The 12023-nt window shown below is 36.1% G+C and overlaps 1 pseudogene; it reads left to right on the top strand.

Moving 5' to 3' along the window:
* The first annotated feature begins 3847 nt into the window (after window positions 1–3847).
* Window positions 3848–4858, top strand: LOC110219136 (poly(rC)-binding protein 2 pseudogene; annotated as a pseudogene).
* The last annotated feature ends 7165 nt before the right edge of the window (window positions 4859–12023 follow it).

The following is a 12023-nucleotide window of genomic DNA, read 5'->3' as shown; positions in this document are numbered from 1 at the left end:
CCCTTGCTTAGCTGAGACTCAGCTTAAATGCTACAAAATCTTCCCTGGCTCCCCTTCTCCATTTATTAGTACTCATTCTCTCCATTATTTCAAATTTACTTTGTATAGACTTTGTGAAGAAGTTATTTCCATCTAGAACATCATAAATTTCTTGAGAACAGCCACTATTTCAGTTTTTTTTCACATTCTTGCCTACTATGTTACAGGTGTTGGGCTAAGATCTGGTAATACAAGGAAAGACAAAAATCATCCCTGCCTTCAAAAAGTTCACAGACTAATAGGGGAAACAACATGCCTACAGCTATGAAAGACAAGCTATGTACAGAGTACATTAGAAATAATCTCAGAGGGAAAGCATTAAGACTTTTTACAATTAATGTATTTATTTTTAGTTCTCAACATTTACTTCCATAAGATTTGAGTTTTAAATTTTCTCCCCCTCCCCTCATTCCACTCCCCACCTAGATGGTGTATAATCTGATATAGGCTCTCCATATACATTCATGTTAAGCACATTTTCCCATTAGTCGTGATGTAAAAGAACAATTAGAACTAATGGGAGGAACCACGAGGGTGAAACCATGAAAGAAAACCAGGGGTAATACTGGTGCCATCATCTACTTTGAAAGAACACATCATCAGAATAACCACATTTTAGGAAAGTCTTTGATAAACTGGAAAGGATACAAAGAAGGAAATCCTGGTAAAATAAAGTACTATTCCAGAGGAAAAAGTTGTGCAATTTGAGGTGTTTAGCTTGAAGAAGAAAAGATTTTGTAGAGTACATAATGGAAATGAATTGAACTTGTTCTGCTTGGCCCTACATGGCAAGGTGCCAGTTGCAAAAATGAAATTTTAGGTTTGATATAAGAAGAAAATTGTTAACAATTAAAGTTGTTCTTAAGTGGAATTAGATGCCTTTCAAGATAATGGTAGCTGATAATTTCTTGAGTATAGCGTGTAATAGAGATAAATATATAAATACATAGATGGTAGATAGATAGATTTATTAATTACTTACTATGTGCCAGAAGCAGTGACAAGTACTAGCAATACAAATACAAGCAAAAAAGGAGCTAATATTGTTGTGAGAAGAGACAACAGATAAAAGAGAGATGGAAGGTGAGAGGAAGGGTACCCATGTAGACAACATAGGATATTTAGGAGCGGAGCTAGGAGAGAAGCAACTATGGATGGTCCAGGCATAAGTATGGGTTGGAATAGAAGGCTTCTGTGGTTTCTTCTAACTCTGAAATTCTGTGATTCTGTATATGCCAAAGGAAGAGGAAGGAATGGGGGGAGAAATAAGGAAGAAGGAAGATGAAAAGGGAAAGAAAATGGAAAACTTTACACTTCCTACAAAGCTCTTCCAGATAGAGGTGAGTACCTGATTCCTTTCAGTGTAACTAAATTCTTAGTTGAAAATAAACCAAGTTCCTGTTAGTTTTCAGAGAAACATAAATCATGTAATCTCTGTCCTGGAGAGGCATTAGGAGGTAATAAAATCTGCCCTATCCATAAGTAGAAAAATGTAATATTTTTACATATGAGGCCTTCCAGCTTTGGTTGGGAGCCCTCTAGTGGTAAAGATATCATTATTTACTAAGACAGCTCATTACACTAATGGCAGATTTAATAAGATTTCCCCCGTGTATATTGACCTACTTCTCTGAAACTTTTTATCCATTACTCTTCGTTCTTTCCTTCAGGGTCAAAATACAACAAATTTATTCCATTTTCCCTGTTACAACTTTTAAATATTATAAGACAGGTATCCAAAGTTTGTTTTTTCTCCAAGTTTAACATTCATAGAGCTTTCTTTTCTTTTTTTTTAGTAACAAATATTTCTTTTTTTTCTTTCTCCTGTTGCCCTCAATTTAAAAGAACAAAAAGAAAAAAAGAAAATCCTTATAAAAATTTTGAATACTCAAGCAAAAAAAAAAATACAAGCAAGCCCAAACCTTTACATTGCCCATCGCCAAGAAAAGTATGTGTCGTTAAGTATCTTGAATCAATCACCTATTTATCACTGGTTGTTGTCCTTCATTCTTGAAGAGAACCAAAATGACATTGCCATGCTAGAAGCAAGTTTCCATGTATCCAGCCGTGATTGATCAGACCAATACAAGCTCAGAATGCTCTACCACAGGTTGGACACAAATAGTCCATGTGAACATTTGGGGTTCCCTCACATTTCCTTCGTGCTATTTCATCATAACAGATGTGGCCCTCTTTTCTAGCAAGGCAAGGTCTTCATTTATCTAGATTCCATTTGTAGTATTAGCTATTATTTCTAGCTACTGATATAGAGACCAGTAGAGGGCTTTGGTTGGGTACATGAACAGGAAAAATAACACTATTATGGCTTCAAGTCTGTTTTTAACCTAACTCTTATTTTTGGGTATGCACTGTGAGAATTGATGGAATGATATCAGGAAATAGATTTGGATCTTAGACAAATCTGCTTTATAAACTCAGACAATATTGAGCTGCTGTATTTTATTATTGTTGATTGATCTTTCCCATGAGGGAACAGAAGGAGGTCTTATTTTGAAAATGTGCAGTGATTGGTAATTGATCTCTGCTTCAATTTTTCAAAGCATTTTCATCTATTTGGGTACAGGAAGCTTATTGGAATACTTCTCATCACATTAGACTATGTTTTAAAGATGGGAAGATTTGGTGGCAAATCTAGTAAGCAAGCTCTGGATTTTATCAACCTTGTATTAAAACTGAATCCTTTTTCTGTTCCTCCTGACCACCACCCTCCTCCTAATCAGCATAATGAGTAAGCTTTATGGGTAGTCAGTAAAAAGAGCATTAGCAGGAAGTGAGATTACAAAGGGGAACCTAAAAGTCAAGTATGAACTATCCCAAAGATCAAAAGAGTATAACTTGCAAATTATATAATATAGTAACCAAAATTCACATCCTAGTAATATATGATGAATCAGAAGAAACCATCTAGGCCCTGCTTGTCAAAGTTTTGGTTCTATGATATAGAAATTCCAGACAAAACCCAAACCTCCACAGCTCCAGAACAATAGAACATTTAAAAAAAAAAGTACTGATAACTTTGAAATGATGACTTTGAAATTTTACAAATAACTGTGATATTATTTGGATATATTAATTAACTAACCCCCAAATTCCACAGACAAGATTTGGTATGTTCTGCCCCCAAAAAACTATAAAAACAAGACCTCAAACTCCTGCCCTCTGAACACTATTTCATCTCCTAAGAATCAGTGCTGCTCAAGCGCTCCCAACTCTAATCTGCTGTTACATAAATGATTCATACCTGCCTCCCTTCATCATCTCATGTCCCCTCCACCCTCCATTGCCTGCTTTTATATTCTCACTTTTCATTGCTTGTCTTTGTATTTTTTTTTTTTTGCTTTTTACGCTTTTAACTGCAGTGGTTATTAAAGTGTTGTATCTTCCCCATTTCCCACTGCCAAATATGGTCATTCCATGAGTACCCAAAGAACAAGGCATGCCTATCCCTATTTCATAAGTTAATTATCAGTTTAAATCTATTGTTTTCCCCTTCAGACTTACTGGGCAAAGAGTCCTTCGAATAAATATCTTGTAGGACTTCAAAAGTTGAGTCAAGATGTCACAGACTGTGTATGATGAAATTAGTAAAACCATCTTATACCCTTTATTCACTGTAAACTGACACTGATACCTTTCATACATACAGGTACCAGTACTTTCTCATATTTTCCCAGTCTCTAGTTATAATGATTATTTCTCTTTTTTACTTAACTGATCCTTGACAGCCCATAAGTGACCAAAGACTTAATCACTTTACCAAGTTCAAATCCCCAAAACAGTATTCAACATGAACACCAGTGCAGTTGAAAGTAGATTAAATGTCACTCTCATCACCATCATTTACACATGAAAAGGAAGTTGAAGTACTATTGTAAAAAAAGGAGAACTGGCCAGATGTGAAGAGAGCGGTACACATATCAACATTCCAGAAGGTAATTGTCTTAGAGAATAATTACTCTGATTGGATCCACCAATGCCATCTTCCAATGATCATTGAGAAACTGGAAGAAACATCAGCAGTATTATCAAAAATGGTGCAGCTTCCAGCAGAATCCCCAGTCTCCCTGAGGCTTGTGGTCTCTATTAGCCAATATTGTTTCTCGTTGGAAAATGAGAATACAAGATCAAAGAAATAAGAGAGAGCACAAGAAATTAAGTCCAGATGAGAGAGGATATGTTACCAAACTCAACTTGATTGGGCTGTCACTATTATTGGCATCCCACGATAATCTGTCATTGAGTATGTTAAACAGATGTTGGAGTCTCTCCTGAAGGGCATGATCAGCCCAAGCTCTCCAGTTATCTTCATAGGTGGTCAGGACAGGGCCAGCATAATCCATGACAGTGTGACCTTTTCCCACACCACCCCTTCCATTTGCCTCAACCTTGACCTGAAGGGATGACCTATAGAGGCCCATATAGCATGCCATTCCACAGCCAAATTTAACCAAGCTGTACCAATTAGCAAAGCAACAATCACACTTTCCCATGACTCATGGCAACACCACATTGAGCAGTATTGAATCCAGCTCCCCAGAGGAGATAGACTATTGGGATTTAGATGTGTCTGCTGAGATTCCAAATATCTTGTCTGCATAATTGGTATCAAGGCACCAAAAACAATGAGATCCACCAAATGTCTGGAGTTCAGATGAAAATTGTCAACCCAGTAGAAGGATCTACTGTTAGGTAGGTCACCATCACTGAATCTGCTGCCAGTATTAGCTGGCAATATTAGATCCAGTATCTAATTAATGTCAGTCTTTCCTTGGAGATGGGTAGTGTGAGGAGCAGCTAGGACAACACAGACTCAACTATAACCCTTTTCGCTGTTCATTGCTTTTATGATCCATCTACATAGTTTCTGAATGGTCAACAGTTACAGGTTTTAAATAATTGATAAATTTTCAGTTTCTACACAACTTTATCATCCAATCATGATTTTTTAAATTAAAGTGTTTTATAACTCCCTTCTCTGTTTAGCCATTAATGCTGAGAAACATTTAATTTTACAAGCTTCTCCATGTTATTTTTTTTTTGTCTGCTGTTTTTGTTGTTTTAGGTTTTTGGAGAGAGGGACTCATGAATATTTTTCTGGTTTTGTCATTGAAATGTAAGAGTGGAATATTAATACATTTCTGTATAGTTCTTTAATGTCAGGAATTTCAAAAAAATAAAAGATGGACTGGAGCTTTAAAAAAGTCTGTTGTTTAGTCATTTTTCATTTATTCCTGACCCTTCATGACCCCATTAGGGGTTTTCTTGGCAAAGATACTCAAGTAGTTTTCATTCCCTTCTCCAGTTCATTTTACAGATGAGGAAAGTGAGGCAAACAGGGTTAAGTAATTTTCCCTGGGTCAACAGATAGCAAGTGTCTGAGGCCAGAGGAGGAAAAAGTATCTGACCCTCAAAGTCTGGTAGAGAAAATCAAGAGGAGAGAGATGAGAAATTACTGGCCTGCATGGCCTCTTTAAATGGAGGTTCTTGGAAGTTATACAATCTTAAGGAATGGCCATGGGGTGGAACAAACTTCCATGTCTGAATTCTAGGTTTGCTGTGAGGCTTTGGGATAAAGAGCTGGGACATGGTTGAAGAAGTTGGGAAGGCAGCTTAAAAAGGAATCTTCTCTTTGGTAACTTTAATGGTGTTAACTGTCCAGGATTTTCTCTTTTTGTTGTCCTTGGGGAGTGATCAATGATTTCCAAACTCAAGTCTTTTATTTGGCTGGGCCTGTAGCCCTTAGAGTCCCCATGTTAAGCATTGGCAATTGACCATGCCCTTTGACTTGGTCTTCCAAGTGGTCACATACAGCCTTGTCACACCCCTAATACAAATGAATTTGAACTAACAATAGTCATTTAGCACTGACATTTGGAAGTTTCATTGTAAGTACCTCAAAAAAGTAGTTTTTTAAACAAAAGTAATGCTTGAGAAGAGAAATATCTGAAGGGTCTAACAACCTACCCTGTGACTCATGCACTTTATGAGGATGTTGTGGTAATGGCAAATCCAGAATTTAGGGAAATAGAAAATTCTATTTTCTGAGTGTCAAATAAATAATAGATGGCTATTAAGTAGTGCTTTAAAAATAAGAATAACATTCAGAGGTAGGTGGTGCAACTATGATATTTGCCTGTATTTTACACATGAAGAAACTGAAGTTCTAAGAGATCTTAAAGCTAATGAGTATCAGAGCAAAGAGAGGAGCTCAGCTCTCTTCTCAATGTAAATCCAAAGTTCATTATATTATCCCATGATCCCTCATCAAAGTGAGGCATCATGGAGGTATAATATCCAGACAGAGAAGAAATAATCCCACTATGCTCTGCCCTGGTCAGACCATAACTGAAGTATGTTATTTCTGGGTAAGACATTTTTGGATGAGTATTGGCAAACTGAAGCATATTCAAGATAAGAATTCTGGCAGGAAGAGGATGGTAGAATGGAAAGAGCACTGGATTTGGAGTTTAAGGACCTTTATTTTTAATCTTGGCTATGCTCTTTATTTCCGTGACTTCGAGACGTCACCAAAATTCAGGCCATACTTTCTCCATGTGCAAACTAAGGATTTGGAACAGAAGATCCCTGCTTCTTCCCTTTGCACCTTGGATGACGATGAGCATGCAAGCCTCTTTGGATCTTAGTTTCCTTGCTTGTAAAATTAGATGTAGATGGCCTCTATAGACCCTAATATTTATGAATATATGATTCTATGACTTTTGATTTTCAATATTCTTACCAGTTTTATATTCTATTATCTTGTGGTCATGCAATGCAAGGACTATATGAAGAAAATGGTGATTTTGAGACTGGGAAAGATAAGACTTTGGGAAATACATAGCTATCTTCATCTATTTGAAAAGCTTTCATATTGTGGAAAGGTTGTCTTTCTCCTGCTTGAATCACAGAAGCTAGAACCAATAAAATTAGTGGAAACTACAAAAGAAGATTTAATTTTAATATTTCAAAAAAGACTTTTTCTAACATAAGTGCTGTAGCTAGGCATTTCTTCTCATTATGGCACAATGTGAAGAGAATTTTACTTGGAGAAGAAAGCTTAGAGTCACCAGTCCTGAGTTCAAATATCAGTTTTGCTGCTTACTATCTATATGAACCTGTATGTGCAAGTCACTTAAATTCTCTAGGCCTTGGGTTTCTCATATTTAATGTGAGTGCTATGCTAGGTGAACTCTGAGGTGTCTTCTAGCTTTAGAACTATGAGCCTATCACTGCTGAGTTTACATGAGCAATGGATATGGAAAAGCTAGTATTTTGGCAGAATAAGCTGAAATATTTAGAGGTCAGTGTCTGCATACACCACTAAGGTGCAGTCTCGGCTCAGACTGGCACAGCTTTCCATCTGTTACTCTTTCCTACTTTGACACACTATTCTGGCTGGCACAGACATAGAACTGTTTGGCTCTTTGCAAAAGTACCTGAGCTACCTCCTCCTTCTCCTCCCACCCCCACTTCAGTAATATTTTTGGTGCCTGTTTCCATTCTATCTGGACTCACTTACTATAATATGCAAAATATACAAGCTCCCACCCTATGTTTATGTAGAAACATCCTTCCCGCTAAGATTGTTATCTTCTTTCCAACTTTGTGTAAGCTAAAAGAATATACTATCTCACAGATTAAAAGACCTTTGCAGAATGTAATTGAAAATGAAAGTACATCAAAATTCTTGTATAACTAGAACTCTCCTTGGTAACATCTGAAATCTCAACATCCTGACAGCTACAGCCATTCTCATTAAGAGTTCAACTTTCAATTTAATTTTCTTTGGGGGCAGGGGGGGCAAGGGGAAGAGAAATGTCCAATGGATATTAACAGAGAAGAATTATCAGATATGCCTCTCCCTCACACACATACACACACACACACACACACACACACACACACACACCTCTCGATACTACCCCACATCAAATACACCGAGAGGGAAAAAAATAGTTTATGATATGGCAAATGGTGAAATCTATGCTCCAATTCTTTTAAAAATGATATCTACTTCCTATATGATTGCCAGTAAATGTTCTTTACTTCTGATGGGTCATCAGAAGGTTTCTCTAATGTCACTAGCATGCCTTTGAACTACCCCTGTGGGCCTGAAAGGGAAAGAAAATGGAAGAGGCATATATTAAATAAGTTCTAGGTTCTAGGCACAGTAAGTTACAAATACTATTTCATTTTATCCTCATAAAATACCCATGATGTAAGTGGTATTAATGTCCCCATTATACAGTTAAGGAAACTGCGGCAGACAGAGATTAAGCTACTTGTCCAAGTTCACCCAACTATTAAGTGTCTGAGGTCAGATTTTAATGCAGGCATAGTGGGCCTGGGATCAGGAAGACCTGAGTTCAAATCCATCCTCATATACTAACTATATAATGCTGGACAATTCACTTAACCTGTTTGCCCTGGTTCCCTTAACTGTAAAATGGGAGTAATAATAACAGCTAACTCCCAGGGTTGTTGTGAATATCAAATAAGATATTTGTAAAGTGCTTGGCACAGTGCCCAGCAACTATTAACTGCCAAATATATGTTTGTTTCCTTCTCACGATCATTCACTGTACATTTATCTGCCATGAATTTTGAAATCCTCTCAAATTCACATGGAAATCCCGGCATCTAAATTGAATCACATTATGCCTTCCCTTATTTCCTTATCTGGCCTTTTTCTGGCATACATGACAAAAAGAAGTTTAACATCTTTGTTTTAGGATGAGCTAAATGGTGCTAGATAAAGTGGTAGAAAAGTCTCAGATTCTTATTAGCAATGTGACCATGGACAAATCATTGAAATTCTTCGCAACTCAGTTTATTCATCTGTAAAATTGAGATAATTGCATCTACTCCTCATTGTTGGTGAAACAATCACGTGTGATAACATATTTAAAGTGCTTTGCAAAGTTTAAAGCACTATATAATAATTATTGTTATTGCTATCATCACATCATTTTGCTATATTATTATTTTAAATCTTACAATAGCATGAAATTTTAGAATCTTTACCCAATTTTCTTTATGTTCATTTCATGAAATTACAAAGCCACAAATATTTCCTGTCCCTCTGATTCTTTCTGAATGGAAATCAAAGAAGGGGAATATAAATGTGATTTTGCTCCAAGAGCCAAAACAAGTCTGGGGCCCAAGGATCAAGGTGAAGTAGAAGAATATGCCCGCTTGTATCTATTTCATGTGAATGCGTGTTCCACCAGCGACTGTGCACAATGCTAATAAACTCTACGTTTACATTTAAAGTTGATTGACTGTTCCTTTAGTCCAGAACTTGAATGTTGTATGGGGATTTTTTCCTTTATTACACATTTTATTGTTTCACAATGATTACATCACTATTCCACCACAGCCAGGGTTTCCTTGCACTCATCTTAGACGCTGAAAGCCAATTGTGAGATTTAACTCGTAAGTCTGATGTTGTTTGATAATTAGTGGATGTTGTTAGAGATGAAAGTCATATATGGAAAACGGACTTACAGAAAAATAGCAAGACCTAGATTCTGCTGGTCATTTAATTAGCTTTCTTTTCACTGTAAACTTTGGTTTATTTTAAACATGTCATTTGTACAGCTCAGGATAAAGAATAATGGAATACTTTGTAAATGTTGCTCCATATTTGCCCTATCCCCACAGAATTGATGCCATTTGAAAAGTAAACTGCTTGGAAGACTTCTCATGAGAATAGTTCTGATACTTGAAAGATTGTGTTGCTCAAGTATAAATATTACTCAGCACATATTTGTCCTGCATAGGAATCAGATTAGGGAAAAATGCAGCATTCATAGACTCTCTGCATTAGAAGAGATCTTGAATATCATCTAGTTCAATGCATTCCCAAAATAGAAATTTTCTTTATAGCATCCTTGACAAGTAATCATCTACCTTCTGCTTGAAGGCCTCAATTGATGGGGTAACCACTATTTTCTGAGGAAGCCCATTTTCCTTTAGGATAACGCTAAATGTCAGCACAGTGACTAAATTACATTGTCGATAAAGTATTAGTAATTGTAAACTCTTGTATGGAATAAGGACTGGATAAACATCAAGTCAAACAATCAACAATCATTTATTAAATGCTTACTATTTTCCAGGTACTGTGCTAAGTGTTGGAGGTACAAAAAAGGCAAAAACAGACTCTGTCATCAAGGCACTTGCCATTTAGATAAAAGGGTCTTGAAAAAAATTGGCAAAGGAGCTTTGTCATTATAGCATTGAATAGTCACTCAATTCAGTCAGGGGACAAGCATTTATTAAGATCCTATTAAATGCCGGGCAGTATACTAAGGAAAATAAGAAAGGTAAAAACACTGACATTGTCCTCAAGGGGTTAAAACTATATCTGAGGTATGTATGCATGTGTATATATGTGTGTATGTGTGTGTGTGTGTGTGTGTATACATATATATGTATGTATGTATGTATATCTATATGCACATATACAGAGAAAGAGAGAGAGAGAGATAACACAGAAGGTGATCTCAGAAGCAGTATAGGGCATTATGAAAGGCCTTCTTCAGGAGATGGTATTTAAGCTGAATCTTGAGGGATTCCAAGCTACAAGTCAGAAGTGAGGAGCAAGTGTATTTTAGGCACGGAGGAAAACCAACCTAAAGGCAGAACAGAGTGATGTTTCAGAAATGCCAAGGAGACCAGTGTAGTTGAATCATAAACTGTATGGAGTAGAATAAGTACAATAACCCTGGAAAAGTAGGAAAGGCCCAGACTGTGAAGCGCTTTAAAGGCCAAGTCGATGAAATTATATTTCCAACCCAAAGTTAGTAGGGAGGCATGGGAGTTTGCTAAGTAGTGGAATGACATGGTCACTCATGTTTTAGGAGAATCATTTTAGTAGGTGAATAAAAGATGGATTGGGAAGGTAAGAGATTTGAGGCAAAAAACTGACTAGTAAGCTATTTCAATAGTGTACTAATCAATTAAATTTCTCCTGTCCATATGATCTGTAGTGCATTCTCACGATGTTAGTATTAATGTTTCTTCTTAGACTTCTTTTTAAGAACCTCCATAACTGAGTTGTAACCTATCTTTCCATCTGGTTTCACTTTTCCCCTCTACCTTTTTCTTTATCCATGCTATATACCAGTCAAATTGCATTAATACTATTTTTTTTCTCCATCAAGTGCTCCTTATCCCATGTTTAACTAGATTAATCCTTAAAGTACACTTATACTCCATCACCTGACCCATACTAGAAGCCTTTTTTACCACAGTTTATGCTGCATTGGAGTAGTCTTTAGAAGCTAGAGTGACCTCATGCCACAGTGAATAACTCATGTACTTAAGGGATGAGTACTATTCTGTGGGCTAAAAATCTTCACACATCATCTATTAGGTCTGGAATGCAATCTTTCTTCACCTTTCTTTTTTGAAATTTTATTGTTCCTTTATGTCTCTGCCAAGGTAAATTCTCTTCCATAAAGTTTCTTGTGCTTCTTTCTAGCTAAGAGGAATCTCTAAGGTCTCAATTTTTGTTAATTCACTTCTGGTTTCTCTTTTACTCAAACTTTGAATGACTGACCTGAATTTGATTCTCTCATATTACTTTGTAGTACATTTAATATTATATTATTATGTCAATCTCTACTTCCCTGTTTAACATTTAGCTTCTTTAAGAGAGAGATTGTACTATTTTCATCTTTATAGGTGTAGTGACTATTATAGGATTTCACACATAATAGGCACCTAACAAATATTTATTCAATTGAATCAAATTAAACTTTTTCATTCAAAGAATAAACAAACTTTTGATGTCAAATCATAAATTGAAAGAGTTTTAAATATTCACATAAAATAAAATCACTTTATTATGTTAAACATTCCTTTAGAATGGCTATGTAATGAAATTTGAGTTCTAGAAACATATTTCCAAGCCATACGTACATAAAGACGTAAGAATAGCTGAAACTTAATCAGAA

This window comes from Phascolarctos cinereus, unplaced genomic scaffold (assembly GCF_003287225.1).
Source record: "Phascolarctos cinereus isolate Bilbo 61053 unplaced genomic scaffold, phaCin_HiC Scaffold_4;HRSCAF=312, whole genome shotgun sequence".
Classification (NCBI taxonomy): domain Eukaryota; kingdom Metazoa; phylum Chordata; class Mammalia; order Diprotodontia; family Phascolarctidae; genus Phascolarctos; species Phascolarctos cinereus.
Note: the sequence above shows the minus strand (reverse complement) of the source record. Positions and strands in the feature narration are given on the sequence as shown.